Source organism: Protopterus annectens, chromosome 6.part0 (genome assembly GCF_019279795.1).
Source record: "Protopterus annectens isolate FY-2018-M chromosome 6.part0, PAN1.0, whole genome shotgun sequence".
NCBI lineage: Eukaryota > Metazoa > Chordata > Ceratodontiformes > Protopteridae > Protopterus > Protopterus annectens.
In genome coordinates, this window is record NC_056737.1 from 1,293,937,244 (window position 1) to 1,293,960,849 (window position 23,606).

Genomic DNA, 23,606 nt, shown 5'->3' on the forward strand with positions numbered 1-23,606 from the left:
ATGGTCTCTTTCTAATAACAGTCCTCTCTTCTGGCCAGAGCAGTCTTTATCTTAATTCTTTTAAGTATTTTTATTTCTAGATAATATTGCTATTTTTCTTAAAAAAAAAAAAAAAAAATAGGATTCTTTTTTATCTTTATCTTTTTTTCTGATTTTTATCTCTGATAATACCTTTATTGAAGGCGAAAATGGTTAGAAATTAAACTAAAATTGTATATTCAGCTATGCTGTTTCCAGGCCATTCATTTCAGCTGTGCTATGCTGGAGGAGTCTGGTGTGTTTCCTTTGCCATTGGAGTTTTCATCTTACATTGGCCAAACCTACAAGTGGTTACTTATCTTGGATACATGCTAATTCTAGTTGACTTGTCATCCCTCTTCACACAGACCTACTTACTTCTGTCACAGATACAAAAGGTTAAGTCTGCTATGCACATCTCTTTTTAGAAGTCTGGCTCCCATTGTGTTACTGTAAACATAATTTTCTCTAGTGGCTTGTACAGCAGTTTACAGAAAGTATTGTATTTTGACATATGACCCTGTTCCACTTGCACTTCAGTCTCCCATATGTGGTGTTTAAATTTTTAAAAAATGTGTAAATATGTGTGCATGTGTATTTTTGTATATTTTGCGGATGTGCATGTAGTTACATATAAAGTGTGTATACACGCGTACACACATTTTATTATATGCATATTGCTAGCGGGTCTTTTAGAATGTTTTTTGGGCAGTTAGTAAAAGCTGTTGCTCTTTTGTTCAACAAAATATGTGCACCATTTATGTTTTGAACTGCATCTATTTTGAGTGACTGGTTTATACTCTTCAAATTCAAATAAATTCTTTTATGTTAAGTGTTACTATGCCAGCTACATCTTGTTTCAGCAGTTTCCTTAATGGCATGCAGCTCCTGTCATATTCAGAATAAACATCAAAATAGGCTGTGACTTGTCTGCAGGTTTCACAAGGGCTTGTTTATCTTTTGGTGGAGGCATTTATACCACAGCTGTGACTTTCTCATTATCGGGTTTCATGTCTTCTGAAATTAAAACATGAACCATAGATCTCAGCTTTATAATTGATTTTACACTTTAAGATGAAAAGATTTTCTAGCACAAAACTTAACTTTTCAACAAAATGCTATTCTCATGCTATTCTCATGCTTCTTCATGCACGAAAACACTCTTGTTGAAAAAAATTTAATGAAAATGTTCTTTTAAAATGTGTGCTGTATGCGTAAGTTTAAGTTCCCTCCTGCTGTCGTAATGAACCAATAGTAAGAAACTTCACTTTTTGGCCAAGGGGTAATTTGGTGTAATTGTAATGTGTGCAGAGAATCAGAAGGCAATTTTTTAAATTGTTAACTTGTAAAATTAACATTTTAGCAGAAAATTAAGGTAGTTAAGAAAACAATGGAATACCTCTCCTCTGTTTTCATATTCTACAAACTCTGATGTAGTGATGCAGAAGGGGCTCCATCGTCTTGTAACAGCACCAGGAATGGAAATTCCAGCAACAGTGTCCTCAGTAAAATGTCATAGCAGGGAGGTGGAGTATTTCATAACAGAACCCAATGCTACACGAATGACACAAGGCTGTGGTAATGAGATAAGCAAACCATTTATTGACATACCACTAAAGTCCGCCACAAAGCTGTTGAGGTTCCCTCAGGGTAGTCACCCTCCACAACACCATCTCTGTCTGCTGTAATGCTCGATGGATGACAAGTAAAACATTGTCATAAATGCAGTTATAGGCCTCTGGATACAGGGGTAGCATGATAGAAGTCTGCACTACTAAAGTCTTGATTTGTTAAAATAATATAGTTTTACTTTATGTGTAGAGGGCAAGTCACATATAAAAGTATAGAATGATCCACATCCCACACCTGGAGATCTTGTCAGCATAGATACAACTCTACCTGCATGTCGGAACTAGTATCGCTGTACAGCTGGAGCACTCTTTACACTTCCTAACGGATTATGGGCTACTTGATACTTGCAGGTTATACATTGGCATTGTGAAGTATAGTGGCATCGGTGACTCTGCACTGTCTTTGAGTCAAGGTTATGTTTCTGCAATTTGTCATTAGCCTGTATTGCATGATGAATAACGGCAACTTTCTGGCTGCTGCCACAGGTGTAAAATGCTTTGTAATTCCACTTTTAGTCTTTTACAGTTAGAAGATATATTGTTCCAGTCTATTTAGTAACCAAGTCAAGCTTTTGTCAAGTTTTTCACTCTTTTCACTGGTAGTTCCCCATACCAGTATACAATAAGTATTGTAAGCAGCACCTTCAAGCTTTTGTCTTCTTTCCAATACATGTTTATAACACTTCATTTGCAGATGAAATAAATGACATTTTGTATAATGTGTTTCTTCCTTTTGTTTTAAATGCACACAGGTTGAAACTGTCTTCTTCAAATATTATGTTCTAGAACCCCTGATTAACATCAGGTCCTAAGAAATATTTTTTTTGAATGTGGCATTGTTAAAGGCATTTTTTTTTCATGTAAGTTGAAATATTTTCCTCTTTATAGCTTTAAGGTTTTGCAGGTCTGTTTATGATATGAATTTGTCTGGCTTCACCACAGTTGCAACAAATCCAGCTCAGACAACTTGAAAGGTACTGTTAGCTCTTTCGTTTTATTTTATAATAAAACTTCTACAGAGTAAGTGAACCAAACACACATTGTTTAAATACAATTCTAAAAGATCATGTGACAACTTTTTAAAAATCATGCAAATCATGCATTAAGGCAACATACTCAATAACTTAAAAATTGAAGTAAACAAAATTCAGAAGCTGAATATCTGAATATATAAAATTGTAAACATTTTCCCCCATAATAATAAATAGTTTTATGTAAGAGCAATCCATTAAATAGTAAATGATATACTGAGAAAATCTGATTTAAAAAAAAAAAGAAAGAAAAAGGTAAAAAAATCCATCTTTCTAAAGCTCTTAGTTTTAAAAGACTGCTAATAGAAATCTGATCATTAATCCCTGACCAAGAATGTGCATTAAGTGTGTGCTGTCAGCATAACTCACGTTCTTCCAACTTAAGGTGCCATGGGCTGCCACATTCACTAGGGGTTACTTTTTCCATAATTGCTTCTTTCGGAACCAGATGGTTTTTCAGTACATTTCCGTTAACGGGGCAACAGCTTTTTTCACTCGTTAATGGTTTTCTCATAAGGAAAGTTGTGTCAACAGCAGTGCAAGTTGCAGAAAATACAATATTTGCGAAATCATGGTTCTAACTTTTTTTTTTTTTGGGGCACTGATGCCAATTGCTGATTTTCTTCTTGTTTCACTGTTGCAGTCATTACATTTTTATCTGTTTGCAGGTAGCCCTCAGTCGGCTTGATTAACAAAGGCTTGGGTCCTGCGTCAGTTCCTGTCTCTTCTTCCTTCTTTCAGGTCATCAGGGGTATAAAACATGCAGCCGACGTCATTACATCAGTCTTTCTTACCGTGTGGTGCCCGAAGCAGAAGCAGTTCGCAAGTGCCGGTCGGCCGACTCCTGAAATTTTCATTTTCGAGTTTTAGAACCAAAGTCTTCAACTAAAAGCTAAGTACCCCATTGGGAAAATTTTTCTTGCTCGTAAACCTATGTCAGTAAAAGTAAATAATTGCATTTTTTGTGGAAAGCAAATACCTCATAAAGATTTTCATTCATACTGTATTCCTTGCCTAGGCCTTGACCACGACGTACCTCACTGTCAGTTTTGTGCCTTATTTAAACTACGAACTATCTGTCGTCGGTATATTTGCGCTTCTAAATTTTGTGGTGCTCTATTCAATTATCCTGATATGTATTCGGTAAGCCATCCGAATACCGACATTCCAAAGAAATGCAAAGATAAAGAGAGACAGGCCGCCCAGTTCACCGGCACTTAGTGAGGCGCTTTCGCAGCCCCTGATACCCACTACTACAAATTCGCAGGCCTCTACTGAGACTAATTTAGAGTCCGATATGCCGCGAGATGCTTCAACTGTGGAACCTGCGGATGTCTCTACCTTGGATGGGTCCAGAGCCGCTGTGCAGGCACCGGCTTCTGAGGGTGTATTCAGACCTACTGACTTGCATATTAAACCAGTGCCATCTTCTTCTTAAAGGCCTCAAACTCGAACCATGCCTAGAAAACTGACGCCCAGACCGCATTGTCAGGCCTTTATGCCTAAAGAACAAATGATAAGAATGACTGAAGACCTTTTTACTTTAATCAGGGGAAGCCAACCTTCCCTTTCTGAGACCTAGGACTGAGTTTGCTTATGATACTTCTGACCAGGATTCTGAAATTTCTGTTGCCTTTAATGACCAGGATTTACCCTTATCTACCTATGAGGATTCTGATGCTGAGGATTATATTCCCTCTGCTCCCCCCCCCAGAGGATTTCTCTTTTGGTGAAACCTTGCATACTCTCAGGGAGCTTTTTTAAAGTCAGGATTTCTCTGATTCTAAAAAGAGGCTTAGGGATTTATTACTCCTGCCCCAGCACAGGCCTTTAGCTATACCTCCTGTACTGGACATTGATGATGCCTTTTCGGAATCTAGCATGGCCCCTGACTTTTTACCTCCTGCTTCCAGAAATATTACAGGGTTCCTGACTCTCACAAGTTCCTTTTCAAAAATCCTACTGCGGATCCTGAAACCATTTCACAGGGACCCAAGGGCATTAAAGCTACTACTGCCAAAAATCCTACCCTCTCTGATAGAGACTCCAGGGTCCTGGATAGATAGGGTAAGAAGGTATAAACTTCTGCAACTTTGGCCATTAGGGCCTTGAATTGCCAGTTTCATATGTTAAAGTATCTGCTGCATATTATTGGATTGCTTAAACAGAAAATGATGTTGAGTCCTGATTATGCTGAAAATAAGGATTTACAGGATTTTTATGCATTCTGCTTAACAAGTTGGTAAACATATATTGCAATGTGGTTTTGATTCACTAGAGGCATCTTGCAGGGCTGCGGTAACTGGGTCTGTACTTAGAAGGCATGCTTGGATTAAGGAGCAATCCTTGCCAGATTGTGTTAAAGCGAAATTACTGGATGCTCCCTTAAATCAGGGCCACCTGTTTGGCAACAAGGCAGAAGAAGTTCTTAAAAAGATGGAGGAAAAAGCTAAATATATGCAAACTGTTACAGATTTTTTACAAGTACAACCTCCAAGATTTAGTAGGCATTAGCCTTCTAAGAATTGGTCCTTTCCTGCCTCTTCCAGACCTTCACAGTCCAAACCCAGATCCAGCAGAGCACCCAGGCTTCAGTCCCAGGGAACGCACAGGACTAAGCAGTGGGGGGGCCTCCACTTCCAAATTTGGGAGTAATAAAACTCCCCCTTATGTTAAACTGTCTCAGTGACTTCTTTTTAAAACTTCCAAGCACTTCTCAACTGACTGCCCTGTTGGGGGGGAAAGAGTGCACTTCATGCAAAGAAGTGGGGAATCGTTACCCAGGACAAATGGGTTTTAAATATAGTGTCCCAAGGATATAGATTTCACTTCCACACATCGCCAACTCCAAGCGGTTGGCCGGATCTACCTCCAAAGTAGTGGGCAGAGGCCCAAAAGCAAGTACTCTCTCTCTTAAGCATAGGGGCTATTCAGTTGGTACCAGAGGAGAAAAAGGGACAAGGTTTCTACTCAAGATTTTTCCTGGTACCCAGAAAAGACAATTCATGGTGTCCTATCCTGGACCTGCCTACTCTAAACACCTTTTTGTTGATTCCAAAATTCAAGATGCTGACTCTTCACCAGTTGCTTCCTATGCTAAGCAAAGATGCCTGGTTGGCAACACTATATTTAAAGGAAGCATACCTGCACATTCCAATCAGGGAGTATTGCAGAAGATACCTACGCTTCAAAGCAGGCTACACGCACTATCAGTTCTCTGCACTGCCCTTTGGCTTATCTACTGCGCCCAGGGTGTTTACAAAGTGCCTAGCTCCAGTCATTGCATTTTGCAGGCAAAGAAATATTCAAATGTACCAATACCTGGACAATTATATAATTCAGGCAGAAAACCAGGACATACTTTTGAGTCATCTGGCTTTTGTACAGGGTGCTAACTTGTCTGGGGTACACCATAAATGAAAAGAAATCACACCTGGTACCCTGTCAACAAATTATATTCCTGGGAGCAAGCATGAATACAACTTCCCAGATGGCTTTCCTCACGCCAGAGAAATACATTCACTTGACAACCTACTTCAAACAAGTGGTCACAAAAACCCTGCTATCTGCAAGGCAAATACTACAAGCCTTGGGGTTCATGACCTCCTGCATTCTTCTAATTCCATATGCAAGACTGCATATGAGGAAACTACAATGGTATCTAAAAAGCCTATGGTGTCAACATTCTCAGGATCTAGAAGCAATGATTCCTATCATTCCTTGTCTATGCCTAGAGTTCATTTGGTGGGCAGAGGCCTGCCACCATAACAAGGGACTACCATACACACTACCCCCTGCCGCCCAAACCCTAACAACAGACGCACCAGACTATGCATGGGGGTGGGGTGCACCTTGCAGGGAAGTGCATTCAGGGCAAATTAAACCCAATTCAAATGCACCTTCACATCAGTCATGGAGAAATGTTAGCTGTACAGAATGCTCTGACAGCCTTCAAGGACCACATTCTTCCAGGACAATTAATGGTAATGGTAAAGAAGGACAGCACCACTGTTATGTACTACATAAACAAGCAGGGGGGTACACATTCTTACCCCCTCTGCAGACTAGCCATGGCATTGTGGAACACAGCCTTGAGCTACCAAGTACATCTACAAGCTCAACTCCTGCCAGGAAAACTAAATACACTGGCAGATGGACTAAGCAGAACCCTCATACACCCACACAAGTGGAAACTAGAACCAAGGATTTTCAACATGTTGACAAGCAAATGGGGGAGCCCAGATAGAGACCTGTTGGTCTCCCACCAGAACTATCAATTGGAAAAATTTTGTGCAAGGACTCCCAACAGACAAGCTTGGAAGGTGGATGCTCTGTCCTGCAGCTGGAAAAACCTATCAGTTTATGCCTTTCCTCTTCCGCCTCTGCTCTCCAAAGTACTACTAAAGATCAAACAAGACAAACCAAGGATGATTTTGATTGCACCAGCCTGGCCACACCAACACTGGTACCCCCTCCTGCGCAGTGTGTCACTGTTGGCACCTGCCTCAGACTCCTACCGTGCTGCTTCAGCATGAGAACCAGATTCTGCACCCTCAGCTTCAAACACGTAACCTAGCAGCCTGGATATTTACCTAAGCTCTCCTTTACCATCCCTCAGTAAACCAGTGATGGATGTCATTTTAGAGGCAAGGAGGCCTAGTACTAGAAAATCTTATGCTGAAAAATGGAAAAGATTCTGTGCCTAGAACCAATCTCAAGGGATGAGCACAGCAGTGCCCAGTTTACCTCAGATTTTGCAATACTTAACTGAGATGCTTCTCAAGGGCCTATATTTTTCCTCACTAAAAATTCATGCTTCAGCCATTTCAGCTCATTATAACAGAGAACCTCCCTTCTTCTCTCTTCCACTGCCCAAGCAGTTCCTCAGAGGGGCCAAAATTTTAAGACCACCCAGGAGAGCTCCAACTCCAGCCTGGGACCTTAACTTTGTATTGGAGAAACTCACCTTTCTTCCTTTTGAGCCAGCTGCTACTGCGGATTTAAAATTCCTTTCTTGGAAAACAGCTTCCCTTTTATCCATCACTTCAGCAAGAAGGGTATCTGAATTACAGGCCCTTATGGCAGTGGAGCCTTTCATCATCTTTAATGCAGACAGGGTGTCCCTCAGGACCAATCCTTCTTTCATGCCAAAGGTGGTATCCAGTGTGGCCTTTAATCAGTCCATTTATTTGCCTACCTTCTTTCCTAATCCACAGAACAAAGGGAAACTGATACCGCACTCCTTAGATGTGCACAGACAACTTAGATTGTACTTGGACAGGTCTAAACCTCAAAGGAAATCTGAACAACTGCTGGTGGCATTTGCTGCAGGGATGAGGGGAAGGCTATTTTCAAAGTGAACTATCTCCAAATGAATAGGCCATTGCATTCACTTCTGCTATAAGCACCATGGAAAGCCTATCCCACAGGGGATCAGATCCCACTCAACCAGGGCTGCATCTATCTGTACAGCCTTTCAAGGAGGCATACCTACCAGGGACATCCTAGAAGCTGCTACCTGGAGTTCTGTACATACTTTCACTAAGCATTACCATTTGCTAATTTTCTCTAAATCCAGAGCTGGCTTTGCCACTGCAGTTTTGCAGGGCCTTATAGCTGGTCCTAATGCTGTATAGTTGGAAAACACTGGAACCACCACAATGCTTAAAATCAAACAATTCTTATTTAATTGAGTAAAAACAAGCGCTTTCACGCACAGTAATCGTGCGCTTCATCAGGTTACAAAATTTAAAACTTAAAACATTCCTTATATACAAAAAGTCAAACTATTAACAAACAATCAATCAAACAGTTTAGGTCAAATCATTGAGTCAGCTTATTAGCTAGATAGGAAATACTGCCCATAAAAGGTAGAGCAGGAAACCATCAAAATGTTAGCAAACAGTCAATCAGGCAATTAAGTCAAATCATTAAGACAGCTTAATAACTAGGTAGGAAACGCTGCCCATAAAAGGTAGAACAGGAAACCATACTTATATATCCATTTTCATTCAAAGTGTATCATATGTATAAGAAAACTTTAAAGGTTATATTTAAAGTCTATTGACAAGATCTATTGTCCTAAATGTAACTACTTATCATAACCATTATAAACTAATAACATTAAAGTAAGATAAGTGCTACATATGTCAACAATGAATCTTCTACTAGATATGCATAAGGAAACCTAACAACCATTTATAAAGCAGATAGGCAAGTGGAAGAGAAAAAGGAAAAACAAATGAAAAACAAGAGAGAAAAGGAAAGAAAAAATGAAATAATGTATGAAAAAAGAAGAGAAGGTAAAAGAAAAAATATATATATATGCAATAATGCCAGAACAGGCAAAGCATTACCATTTGCTAATTTTCTCTAAATCCAGAGCTGGCTTTGCCACTGCAGTTTTGCAGGGCCTTATAGCTGGTCCTAATGCTATCTAAATTCCTTCTCCCATCCTTAGCTTTGGGAATCTACCCAAATTTAATGACTGCTACAGTGAAACACAAAGAACATAGTACAGTTGTGTACTGTACACTTACCATAAGTGTAGATGTTCGAGTGTATTCATTGTTGCAGTCCTGGTTACCCTCCATCCAGCCCCCTGACTTAATTTGGCCATACCTCTTCTCTCCTTTTCAATACTTAAAAGCTTTTTGGTGTATTTGCTTTTTTGTTTGAGGTATAACCTTGTATATTTATAGATTTAATTGCTTCCCATTAGGGGGGCACCTGACATCTGGGGCAAGAAAAACTGATGTAATGGCATCGGCTACATATTTTATACCCCTGACGACCTGACGTCATGGAAGAAGGGGCAGCAACCGACGCAGGACCCAAGTCTTTGTTAATCAGGCCGACTGAGGGCTACCTGCAAGCAGATAATCCAAATGTAATGACTGCAACAGTGAATACACTCGAACATCTACATTTATGGTAAGTGTACACAGCTGTACTTTATACTTTGGGTCCAGAATAGGTGAGGTACCTCCTAAGGCGTAAGTCGTTACACGTATTCCTCTGCAGTCTGCACCAACTAAGAATATGTAAATGCTTTTGCACTGAAACGTGATTGGTCTTTAGGACTTCATGAAGCAATTGCATTCTAACTCTGTGTTTTTACACCCATGATCAGGGCTGAAAAGTGTCCTATGATCGGTCGGACTTCGGGACTGAACTAAAAATATGTGTGTGTGTCTCTCTGTTAGTCAACTAACTTCTCCATGTACTGTCCCTGAATGCTCCGGATTACTTCCGGTCTTGTCCCTGATTCTGGAGGTAAGACAATGATGGCTGCTGTCTGTGTGTTTTTACATAACACGTGACATATGTTATATATTTATACAAACACATTGTTAAGAAGTGTGTGTGTGTGTGTGTGTGTGTGTGTGTGTGTGTGTGTGTGTGTGTGTGTTCATAGGTTCATAGGTTCATACTAGGCTATCTGCCCTAGGGCATTTACAAGCCTAGCCCAGAGTTTTGTGGCTTACGCCACCCCTTTAGATTGAAGGATATTTTGCCCATTATTTAGCTGTGCCTCTGTCAAGCAGTGACACTGATGTAATCCCTGGGGTATACCTGCGGTCTCCCATCCATTGGTCAAGATTTCTCTTGAACAAGGCCAGCGAGGTGCTCTGCCTCACATGTACCGGGATTTTGTTCCACAGCATAGGGAGTCTCTGGGTGATGAATCTGTCCCTCCAGCACGTCCTATTTATGACCGTGTCAAGGTTCAAATCTTGTGCTCTTGTAGATCTGATGGATTTTGATTTTTTGAGGTGAAGCATGTTCATTAATTCCGGGTTGGACATGGCCTTGTATGTCAGGCACAGGTCACCTCTGAGCAGGCGAACAGGGACTGAGTAGAGCTGGAGCTCCTTCAGTCGGGCAGCATAGGACATATTTTTGAGACCTTTTATCCTTTTGGTGAGGAACTTCTGGGGCCTTTCCAATTGCTGCAGGTGTCGGGTCAGATACATTCCAAATGGGGCGTTGTACTCAATCATCGGTCTGATGAGTGATGAGTACAGGGGGATGATGACCTCCCTTGTCCTAGATGTGAAACCCTTCATGATCAGGTGGGCAATGTAGAAGGTCTTCCTAACTACTTTGGCAACGTGGGTGTCAAATGAAAGGTTACTATCAACCTGGGTCCCCAGATCCCTGATAACCTCTTCTGTGCTTAGTGGATTGCCACCTATATGGTAGCTAGGGGCAACCTTGTTTTTCCCAAATGGTATGACTATGCATTTTTTAGCATTTAACTTTAGGCCATGGCTTTGGCACCAGTTATCCGTTTCTATGAGGCCCTTCTGAAGGATATCTGTGTCTGATGAGTTTTCAACTATGGCGCCTAGTTTGCAGTCATCTGCAAACTTTGTCAGCCATAATCCTCCTGTGCCTGCCTGTACCTCTGAAAAGTAGATGCCGAACAAGAGTGGACCCAGGACCGAGCCCTGTGGGACACCACTTGTGACAGGCTTGGAATCTGACATGGCTCCAGCAACTCTAACCCTGTGGGTTCTGTCACTTAGCCAGTTTGCAACCCATCTTGTGACGTAAGGGTTTACATTTAAGCTGGTGAGTTTTTTTATGATGCCCGAGTGGGGTATCGTGTCGAAAGCCTTTGCCAGGTCAAGGTAGGCTGTGTGGACTGCCTTGCCCTCATCAATGGCCTTGGTGACTGTTTCGAAAAAGTCAACCAAGTTTAAAAGGCATGATCTGCCCTTGACAAAGCCAAATTGGGTTTGATCCAATGTCTGCAGTTCTCCTATGTCTTTATGAGTTCCATAATGATCCTCTCCATGGCTTTGCAGACCAGGCTTGTCAGGCTGATGGGACGGTAGTTTCCAGGGTCGGTGGAGGCACCGCCTTTGTGTAGTGGGATCACAGTAGCCGTACGCCATTCCTTGGGTACGTATCCTGAGGTGAGGCTAAGATTAAACAGCTGCCCTAACTGTGGGTTTAATTCCTCAATGAGCTCGTGGAGCACACAACCGGGGACACCATCTGGTCCCATGGATGCTGTGTTTTTCGCCTTTGAGAGAGCTGTTTTTACCTGAGCATTTGAGATGTTTGGGAGGCTACAATCCTCTGGTATAGATATTTCTCCTTTTGGGGGGGGGGAGAAATTTGCACTGAACCTGTTTGCTAGTATGTTGGCAATGTCCGTAGGTTCAGTGATCTTTACATCATTTTGAACCAGTTCTGAACATATCTGGGAGTTTCCTCCCAGGTTTCTAACATAACTAAAAAAGGCCTTGTGATTGTCTTTTGAGTCCGTGGCAATTTTTCTTTCAAAATTTGCCTTGGAGGATTTTATGAGAGATCATAGTTTTTTACTTACAATGATCAAGGGTGTCTTCCCTTTTAAGGATTTTGCTCTATCTTGTAGTAGCTTTCTCCTTTTGTTGTAGAGCTTGTTTATGGCTGGGGTCCACCAGACTGGACGCCTGCCTTTGGTACAAAGGGTCTTTGTTTTGTTTGGGATTGCCTGATCCATGCAGTCCTGGAGGTGCTGGTAGAAGGCATTTGTCAGTGATTCAGCAGCTTTAGTGATGGTTTCCGCTGGCTCTGGGGCCTTGAAGGAGATCACACCAGACCTAAGAAGTGTGAAGTCGGCTTTAGAGAAGTTCTTCACTGTGGTCTTTTTTGACTGGGGTGGGGGTGGAATGTGGACTTCCAGTGAGATTAGTTTGTGATCTGATCTCACCAATGAAGGGTATACCTCTGGTGTGGAACATTGTGACCCCATGTTCGTGATGATGAGATCCAGTATGTTTTCACCTCTTGTGGGCATGGTGACTAGTTGTTCCATGGCATTAGAGTTTATGAACTCTAGGAACCTTTGGGCTAGAGTGTTGGGGCTTGAGTAGTGATCCCAGTCTATGTTCGGATAGTTGAAATCACCTAGTATGATGGTATTTGGGGTTACATTTATCCCCTCCAGAGTTTTCAGGAATGCCGTGTGAGGTTCCTGAGTTTGAGAGGGTGGCCTGTAACATGCTACAAATTGCAGAGCAGTTTTGCCTATGGTTACTTGCACCTGGATAGTTTCCGATGCATCGTGCGTTGCCACCAACCTGGAAGTGAGGGTGTCTTTGATGAATATGGACACCCCTCCTCCTTTATTAGTGTTGTCCAGATTTTGGGGCCGGAACGCATGATATGATGTGAAACCTGATAGTGCCGAGGTGCTCTCAGGAGCCTTGAACCAGGTTTCAGTCACAGCACAGACATCGATGTTCTCCATACTGAGAAGGGCTTCGAGTGCGTGCATCTTGAGGTTGAGACTTCTGGCATTGAGCAGCATTACCCTTAGTTTTTTTCCTTTGATTTGTTCTAGGGTGGTAGGTTTAGAATTTGAGCCTGGCCTAAAAAAGGCACTATGGGGGTGGCAAGAGCCTTTGCCAATATCCGGAAGCTCAGGGGTGACAGGTGCAAGCCGTCCCTTGCAAAGCAACGTGGCTTGTCCAGCATGTCATCCCAGGCAGACAGACATTGGATCCCCTTTGAATGACACCAGTGATTAAGCCAATTATTAAAGCTGATCATCTTGTCTCTGTACTGTGGCATCATTCTTGGTGAAGGCAGGATACTGCTCAAGGTCAGGGTCATACCTGCCTGGGCTACATAATCAGAGAGCTCCTCTATGTCCCTTATCATGTAGTCCAGGGATGTGCGTCTCAGGTCGTTCACACCAGCATGGACTATGACTGAGTCATACTTGTACTTGCTGTCGAGTGACCTGAGTGCTTGCGTTATGTGGCGGATTCTAGCGCCCGACAGGCAGCTTACCGTGACCCTCTCCTTGCTCAGTCTGGTGAGTGGGACGTCAGTGTGTCTGACTATGGAGTCACCTATGACAAGAGTGTCTGGCATTGTGTTTGGCCTTAAGGGCTGTGACTGTTTGGCACACTGACTTTGCGGTATATGTGTTGCATATGTCTTAGTCTGTGGTGGTAGTTGTTTGGGTGTCTGCTTTGGTGGCCTCTGCTGTTTTGGTAGATTTTTGGTCAGAGCCTCCGAGTATGTCCTTATGTGTTTGTGTGTGTGTGATATGAGGTTTTGCTAGTGCTATGTGAGACTGGGTTTGAGGTGTGTGTGGTTACCTTCTCCTTCTGTCTGGTCTTGCCAGTCCTATGATGAGAGAGCTCAGCCTCCAGTTTGGCTATATATTTGCATCTCTCGCATGTGTTTGTGTTTTGTGGGAGAAGGAGAGGGTTGTCTGTGTACATGAGGCAATTGTAACATTGCCTCAATATTCCCAGATTCATCAGCTGGGCAGGAGAGGACACAAGCAACTGACCCCGTGACATGCTAGAATGAAAAGTTAAAAACTTTGTGTAGGTGGGTTTGAAAAGACTTCGAGGGATATGGATGATCGAAAAAGGGGTATTAGGCTGGTTGGATGCTTATGTATAATAAAAAGTGCTATATCAGAGTAAAAAGTACTTTGGGTCCAAGTGCTAGGCTATCTGGATAGAGAACAGTCACTTATGAATCAAGTAGATCAAGAACTTTTTAGGTATAAAATAGGGTAGTTTGATTATCAGTACAGCCTAGGAAGAGCTGTTCTAAGGGAAAATTTGAAGAGTGGACTTTAGGTAGCCCGAATAGTTTAACCCTGATTAACCGCTGCTGCTCTTGTGTGCTACAGTGGCAACTCCGCGCTAAATCGCGCTAACGGGTGTTTAGCGTGTTTTATAGCAGGGGGCTGAAAAAAGCTAGGAACTGGCCCAAAATGGCCAATGGACTACTAGTTTCTGGCTGAAACCACACCAAATTGGACAAATAGGCTGCTCAGTGCTTTTCACTCCCACTGGTAAGCAGAGAAACTTCCTTCCTTCCAAATAAGGATGTGTAACAGTAACAGGAACTAAAACAAAGCCCAGGGATCAGCAAATTCTGAAACTGGACTACTGTAGTTCAGTAAGGCGGGAAAACAAGAGATATTTTTTTTTTTTTCTTTTTTGTCAGAAACAAGGAAAAAACAGACAGTAAATGCTTTAAATGCTATAAATCGGCTAGCGCACTTTAGTGTGTAGCCTACTGATACAATTTGCAACAATTAGATACTTCAAGTGCAACAAACAGTAAAAATGCAGAAAACTCTTATAGATGTAGCAGCAAAACAGGCGAAATGCAGTCGCTAGGTTTATAACAGAGGGAAAGCCACAAAAAAATACTTATATCAGTTAAAGTCGCTCTTTTTGCTCTCTGCTGCTTGGATCACTCTGCAGGCCACCACGAGGATCTGTGCTGAGTTGGTACAAGCTGAAAACGCGCGTTTAGCGTGTTTTATAGCAGGGGGTGTCTGTATGTATATATACTTCCCTTATGAGAAAACCGGTAATGAGGCGAAAACTTCTCTTGCCCTGTTAACGAAAAGTACCGTTTTTTCTTTGCAATGTTATGTAGGGGATCTTACCGTGTTAGTTCAACAGCTGACTGAGCAAGTTGAAGGTATTTCAGCTTTCCTTTCCCCTCCAGTCAGGGAAGGGGTGTGACAGAGCTGACAATTCCCATGGTGGATTTCTTTTAATACCATAACTTTTGCGACCTATGTATACAGTAGCAGAAGAGGATAATGATACTTTGAGAATCGGCAGTAATGGTAACATACCAGTATTACATGACTGGCTTCGTGGTGATTTCCAGTTTCATCTAGGGCAACCTACTGCTGCTACTTCCGCTTCTAACATTGTGTGTTTGGTTCACTTTATCTGAAGAAGTTTTATTATAAAATAAAACAAAAGCACTAATATTACGTTTCAAGTTGTTTGATATGGATTTCTCAGAATCTCTCTGGCCTTGCATGTGTTATCAGTTCATTTTCTGTTTTGGTTTATCCATTCTACTCATCCTTTAAGCAATTTTATTGTGTTTCTTAATCACACCAATTTTGTTTAGTCTGCCCAGCATTGATATTGTATGTGAGACCTTCTGCACTTAAGAGAAGAAAATGTTTAATGTGTGGCAGATTTTTTTTCAAGGCTCCCTGGTGCTATGTGGACAGCGACCACCTTAGAAATGAATCGGACTAGCTTTGAAAGCTGTAGCATTCTTTTCTCACCATCTCAAAATACAGATGTGGTACACACTTGAAGTATATTGCATTTGACATGTAGGAATGTATCACACCATGCCTTTTCGGCCTTTTCTACATGCAGGACGAAATATGTTGCCTCAAACACCAGAGGAAGCACTTTGTGCTCCTTTGCCTTCAATGAAATGTACTTCTGATATCCAAAACAATTGAACAGTTTAGACACAAAACTCCACCAGCATTAATTTCTCACCATCTATTAGTGTATGGGAAACCAGACCACATGAGTCCTCTACTGGTGCTTTCACCAGGGTTAAGGGCAGTAAATATTTATAGGCACAGCCATAAATTTCAGTAATGGCATACGTGGGTTAGAGAGTATGTATTATGTAATTATTAGTACAGAACAAATAGGAATCCAGAAATGTAAAGTAGAATTTAACAGAATAATCTCACCTTTAACCCTGCTGTAGATCATTTGTGATGTAGTACAAACTACCTTTAAGGAAAAAAATAAACCATGATTAAGTTGCAAAATAAACCGTGATTAAGTTGCCGTACTGGTACTTCACATCAAGGTCAGACTCTCAAAATGTTGGCATTGCTTTTAGTATTGTTACCATTGTGATATAGTACTACTATGTAGGCTAGATGCCAAACAGCTAAAGCTTGTGTTATTTTTCTCAAGTCTCCCTATTGATGTACTAATTCTTTGTGAAGAAGATTTTTGTCTTCTACTGCCCAAATATCTCTCTCGCATTTGGTCTTGCTATTTACAGAATGTAAGATCTGATATTGTTAATCCTTGTTCATTCCTTATGTGTTTGTATCGGTTCCGACCTCGGAACCGAGGCAGCCATCTTCCAAGCTCACGTCAGCTACAAACTCTCGAGCTAAAACTCTTACCCAGAATTCCCCTCTCCCTGTTACCTCAGATTTCGTTTGCCGCATCACCATTCGGTCGTGTCAAGCTACTTCTCTTGAGCCAAGTACAATATTTTTCTTCATACTAAATTCTAAAACAGCCTTTTCTCACAGAAAAGTTATTAGATAGTTTTCTCTTACCTTATCGCATTTAGCAACTATCCTTTCTTGAATCTTTTCAATTCCTTTCCTCCCCTTTATCACGAGGTAAATTATTTTTTACCATCGTTGGTAAACCCCCTTTCCTTCTTACCTTCGGGTAATTCTTGTACCATTGCTGGTATTCTTTCTGGGTTTTCTTCTTTCTTTCTAACATGGCAGATAAAAAAGGTAGTCCAGGATTTAAAAGATGTTTAGATTGTGGCCATAAATTACCTACTTCAGATGCACATTCCCTGTGTGTCTATTGCTTGGGTGTGCCTCATTTAACAGTTGACCCGCCCTGCGGGATTTGTAAGAATTTCTCTAACAGGATGTTGATTGAGTGAAAAAAATAAATTAATATTGAAGGGGCTACTTAAATCTCCTTTTTCAGAGGCTATTTCTGGGTTGGAGGCTTCAACCCCTCCAAGATCCCATAACAAAAAGAGTGATGAACATATAAAGGCCAAGTCTCTTCCTTCGTCCCCTGCTGGGGACCGCCAGGAACAGAGACCCAAGAAAGTGAAGCTTTCCAGTTTGGATTTGACTTCTTTGGCTCCAGTGCTTTCGGTACCTATACCTTTGGCACCAAGGCCATTGGCGCCATCTGTGACTAAGGCACTGACTAGTGTGCCCTTTACTGTATCTGTACTGAGGGGCTCCTCAGTTCAGACTTCTTTACCAGCACTGGCTGTCCAGTCAATGCAGACTGTTATGACTTCGATGGATTTTTCGACGTCCATTGCCTTTTTGGCTCTGACAACTTACCCGGCACCGACTCCCCCTCAGCACTGATCATTCAGTTATCAGCACTGATTTTTTTCTGTTCCAGCCTTAGCGCCGACAACCACTTTAGTACCGACATTATCGTCGATGCAGATGATGATTTCGGCACAGATGATTTCCTTGGTGTAGACACCTGTAGTTCAGTCCTTTACAGCCCTGTTGTTTTCAGTGCAGCCCTCCGAGGTGGGCACCGAGCTTGCACCATCTTTGGATAGACCTGACTCCCCCTGAGCCGTGTCCTTGAAATCCACTAGAAGCCTCTCTGAACATGACGTGTTGCGTCTTGTGGATCAAGTGCTTTTGGCCAGAGGTATCCCGCACCCCAGGACCTATCCTTTCTCGGGAGGTGATCACCCTTTACCAAAGATCCCTACTTATTCTCCTCCTTCATTGCCTTTGAAGCCCCTTGATATAGCACAGTACTTTATGGATCTCACTAAGGAGCCGCAGTTGCCTTTGTGGCAGGAGAGTTTTGCTACGACCCAGGATGTTAGCTGTGTTGTACATAATTTGGTGTTTCACAGCCATCCAGGGACTCCGAGTTGGCATGCTGAGCCACTTAGGAGAGAGGTGACCCTTGCCCTGGGTACTCACCCCTCTTCAGGTGGACTGGCCTTCCAGCCAATGGAGAAGGCTCTGGCATCAGTTGGCGATCCTGTGCCATCACTGTCCCCACCCTCCTCTGGACCGCAGTGTACACAAGTCGCTCCTAGCGGACACCGGGTGCAAGGGCCTCAGGATATACTCCCACATGAGACCCCTTTTGCGCTGTCTTCCCCAGCTTCTCCCTCTGAGGAAGTTCATCAAAAGAACTCGTGCAAGAGGAAGCACATGGACTCCACAGAGGAGTCCTTTACTGAAGACACTCATACCATGCTTTTTGGCCCCAAAACTTGGACCGAACTACAAAAGGAGGGGGAGTATCAATATTCATCAAAGATACCCACACCTCCAGGTTGGTGGCACAGCAGGAAGCATCAGAGACTATCCATGTGCAACTAAGTGGGTAAAACTGCCTTCCAGTTTATAGCCTGCTACAGACCACCCTCCCAAACCCAGGAACCCCACTCAGCCTTCCTGAGAACACTGGAAAATATGAAGGTCTCTCCAAATACCATTATACTGGGCGACTTCAACTACCCAAACATAGACTGGGAGCATTACTCTAGCTCCAACACCCTAGCCCAAAGGTTCCTAGAATTCATGAACTCAAATGCTATGGAACAACTTGTTACCACTCCCACAAGAGGGGAAAACATACTGGACCTGATCATCACCAACATGGGGACTCTATGCTCCAGACCAGAAGTGTATCCCTCACTGGTAAGATCAGACCATAAACTAATCCAACTGGATATTCACATCCCGACCACACCCCACCCCCTGCCCAGAAAACCACAGTGAAAAACTTCTCTAAAGCAAATTTCGCACTCCTCAAAACCAAGGTGGGATCCTTCAAAGCCCCTGGGCCTGTGGAAAATATGGCCCAGACCGCAGAATCCTTTATAAATGCATTCTATGAACACCTTCAGGAATGCATGGATCGTGCAATCCCAAATAAAACCAAGACCAAATCCTCCAAAGGCAGACGTCCTGTCTGGTGGACCCCAGCTATAAATAAACTATACAATAGAAGGAGGAAGCTACTGCATGATAGAGCAAAATCCCAAAAAGGGAAGGCATCTCTGATCAGTATTAGCAAAAAACTATGGGCACTCATAAAATCGTCTAAGGCCAGCTTTGAGAGAAAAATTGCACAGAACACTAAGGATAATCACAAGGCTTTTTTTAGTTATGTTAGGAACCTGGGTGGGAATTCCCAGATATGCTCAGAATTAGTCCAAAATGACAAAAAATACACCAAACCCACAGACATTGCCAACATCCTAGCTGACAGGTTCAGCAAAACTCCACCCCCCCCCTCCCCACCAAAAGAGCAAATATCTATCCCAGCAGAGTGCTGCCCCCCTGACATCTCAGATGCTCAGGTAAGAGCCGCCCTGTCCAAAGCAAAAAACACAGCATCAATAGGACCAGACGGTGTCCCGGGCTGCGTCCTACATGAACTCCAAGAAGAGCTAAACCCAAACATAAAACTACTGTTCAGTCTCAGCCTTACTACAGGATATGTACCCAAAGAGTGGCGTACAGCAACAGTGGTCCCTCTCCACAAAGGTGGTGCCTCAACGGACCCTGGAAACTATCGCCTCAGGCCTAGCTTGGTCTGCAAAGCTATGGAAAGGATCATCATGGATCTCATAAATAAAGATATTGGGGACCTACAGACACTGGATCCTACCCAGTTCGGCTTTAAGGGAAGATCCTGCCTCTTAAACCTGGTCGACTTCTTTGAAACCGGCACCAAGGCCATTGACTAAGGGAATGTGGTCCACACAGCCTACCTGGACCTCGCAAAAGCCTTCGATACAATACCCCACTCAGGCATTATAGATAAGCTCACCAGCTTAAATATAAACCCGTATGTCACTAGATGGGTTGCAAACTGGCTCAAGGACAGAACCCACATGGTTAGAATTGCTGGAGCCATGTCAGACTCCAAACCAATTACAAGTGGTGTCCCACAAGGCTCAGTCCTGGGACCTCTCTTGTTCGATATATATTTCTTGGAGGTACAGGCCAACACAGAAGGACTGTGGCTGACCAAGTTCGCAGATGACTGCAAACTGGGCGCCATAATCGACTCTCCAGCCGACACAAGCATCCTCCAAAAGGGCTCATAGAAACAGACAACTGGTGCCAGAGCCATGGCCTCAAGCTAAACGCCAAAAAGTGTATAGTCATCCCCTTTGGCAAAAACAAAGTGCCCACAAATTACCACATAGGTGGTAATCCATTAAGCACAGAAGAAGTAATTAGGGACCTGGGGGCCCAAGTTGATAGCAATCTCTCATTTGACAACCACGTGGCCAAAGTGGTTAGAAAAACATTTTATATGGCCCACCTAATCATGAAAGGATTCATATCGAGATCAGGGGAGGTCATCGTGCCTCTTTACTCATCCCTCATCAGGCCCATAATCGAGTACAATGCCCCTTTTGGGATGTACCTTACCAAACACCTGCAGCAACTGGAAAGATCCCAAAAGTACCTCACCAAGAGGATCAAAGGGCTCAAACAGATGCCATATGCTGCCCGGTTAAAGAAACTCCAGCTCTACTCAGTGGCATACCGCCTGCTCAGAGGCGATCTGTGCCTGACGTATAAAGCCATTTTCAACCCGGAATTAAGGGACATGCTGCACCTCAAAAAATCCAAATCCCATCGAGCTACGCGCTCGAGAGACTTGAACCTCAGCACTGAAATAAATAGGACATGCTGGAGGGACAGATTCATAACCCAGAGGCTCCCTTCACTCTGGAATAAAATCCCAGTCCAGGTTAGGCAGAGTCCCTCATTGACTCTCTTCAAGAGGAATCTTGATGAGTGGATGGGAGATCGTAGGTTTACCCCGGTATCACTTCTGTGTCACTGTTAGACAGAGGCACAGTATACTAACCTCGAAAAAGGGCATAGCAAAATTAATTTAAAATGGGTGGCGAAAGCCAAACATACTCTGGCTAGGCTTATAAATGCCCTAGGGCAGATAGCCTAGTATGAACCTATGAACACAGACTTTGATGATGATGGGGAGGGGTTCCCTCGCTCACCCTCTGAGGTATCCTTTGGTGATATTCTTGAAATTTTTAAACAGAGAGGTGACTGGCAGCCCTCGAACCCGACCTCTGAAGAGTCTGTGTTCCTGCAGGCCTTTTGCGCCCGGCCCCTACCTCCTGGGTTACTCCATCTCCTGACGAACTGGTCTGGCTCGTCGTGCAGCATGCATGGAAGGCTCCTGATACTGTTGAGGCCATTCCCCGGAGGCCAGATAAAATTTTGTCCCCTCCTGCTACTGATCCCCTTTGGTCCAAAGGTCTTCCTGTAGAGGCTTTGGTGGTGGCGGCCGCAACTGAAAAGGACCTGGCGGAAGAAAGCCAGACTGTCCATCCGCCAAAGAGTCCCGGGCTCTGGACAGAATAGGGAAGTGTACTTTTGCATCAGTGACCTTTGCAATCAGGTCCCTGAACTATATGGCACACTTTACCAGGCTTCAAAGGGATTTAATTTCTGAGCTCTCTGAAACTTTGGCGGAGCTGTGTCTGATGAGGTCCGTGACAAAGTGGCTTCTCAGCTACCCACCATTGAATCGATATCTTAACTCCTCCATGCGCCTGATATCTCACTCATCAGAAGGAGCAGCTAGAGTGGCGAGTTCAGGCATTGTTCTGAGACGACACACCTGGATGCGCTTGTGTAATTTCACAGAACCCTTCAAGGCTTCCTTTCTCAACGCTCCCATCAAAGCCTCTTTATTGTTTGGACCCAAGGTTAAAAGCACACTGGCCAGATTTGAACAGGACGGTAAGACCCTTTCTGCCATGGGTGTCCATTATTCTTCCCCTCAATGGTCTTTCTCCAGAAACCAGAAGAGTGGAACGATATGGCACAAAAAGTCTTTGGGTCCTTTCCGTGACACACAGGCTGAGTTCTCCCCTAGAGGCAGAGGGGGAAACTTACAGGGAAGACTCCCTTTTCGGGGCAGGGGGGGGTTGCATAACCAGGGCTTTCTCCAGAAACCAGAAGAGTGGGAAGATATGGCACAAAAAGTCTCAGGGTCCTTTCCGTGACACACAGGCCGAGTTCTCCCCTAGAGGCAGAGGGGGAAACTCACAGGGAAGACGCCCTTTTCGGGGCAGAGGGGGTCCTTGTAACCAGGGTTCCAGGGACTCTTTCCCTGGTCAATCCTACCAGTGCTCCTGAAAAGTGGCCCAGCTGCTTTCCTCAGGAAGTGGTTGGGGGTCGTTTCTCTTTGTACCCTTCGGCCTGGCTAACCATCACCACCGATTCTTGGGTACAAAGGATAATAACCAGAGGTTATCTTATTCCCTTCGACCTTTGTCCCATTCCCCTAACAAACTTACCCGATGTTCCACCCAGTCAAAGGGAAGAAGCAGCATTAGAGATTTCAAAACTGCTAAGAAAAAGAGTAATCCAAATAGTCCCTCCAGACCAGATAGGATCTGGATTCTACTCGAGACTATTTTTGGTGCCAAAGAAAACCGGGGACTGGAGACCAATTTTGGATCTCTGTGTATTGAACAAGTTTGTAAAAGTACAAAAATTCCGGATGGTCACAATTCAGTCTATCCTTCTGCTTTTGGAAAAAAACAATTGGATGTGCTCGATAGAGCTTCAAGATGCGTACTACCACATAAAAGTGGACAGACCATCAAGAAGATTCCTTCGCTTCCGTGTGGGAGCCAGTCACTAACAGTTCAGCGTACTGCCCTTCGGACTCTCTACAGCCCCCAGAGTGTTCACAAAGTGCATGGCAGTCGTCACAGCTCACTTGCGACTACAAGGATTCCAGGTGTTTCCATACCTAGACGACTAGCTCATTTCTGCCCCCACCAGACATTTATTGGAAGAAGCCCTGGTATACTCTCTCCTCACTGCAGAAAGGCTAGGGATAACCATAAATTGGCAAAAATCCAATCTCACCCCCATCTCAGTCTACAGAATTCATAGGGGTCATCTTGAATACAAAGAATTGCAGAGCATCCAGTCCAGAGCACAGAATTCTAAGGATAAAGCAACAACTGATCCCAATCCTTTCAAGGGAGAAATCCACAGGTCACTCTGATCCGCAGTTCTTGGGTTCCATGACAGCCTCCATCACCATTGTCCCCCTGGCCAGGTTTCACATGAGGCTTCTATAATGGCTACTGTTCACCCAATGGTATCCCTTTCAGTACCCTCTTTCAGCCAAGATTCAGGTAACTCACACGTGCAAACAGGATTTAAATTGGTGGCTGGCCCACAACCCATCACAATGGTCTCACCCCTTCTCCCCCCAACAGCCCAAGGCTACAGTGACCACGGACGCCTCCCTGATTGGGGAGGGCTATGTCAGGGACAGACAGTCCAAGGTACTTGGCCCAAAATGGAGGCCCATCTGCATATAAATGTTCT

General features: G+C 43.5%; 1 protein-coding gene across 1 annotated transcript in view; it reads left to right on the forward strand.

The window, feature by feature from the left end:
• The window catches only part of ACVR2A (activin A receptor type 2A), a 1,507,426-nt gene that overhangs the window by 155,397 nt on the left and 1,328,423 nt on the right, over nt 1-23,606 (forward strand). The window lies entirely within an intron of this gene.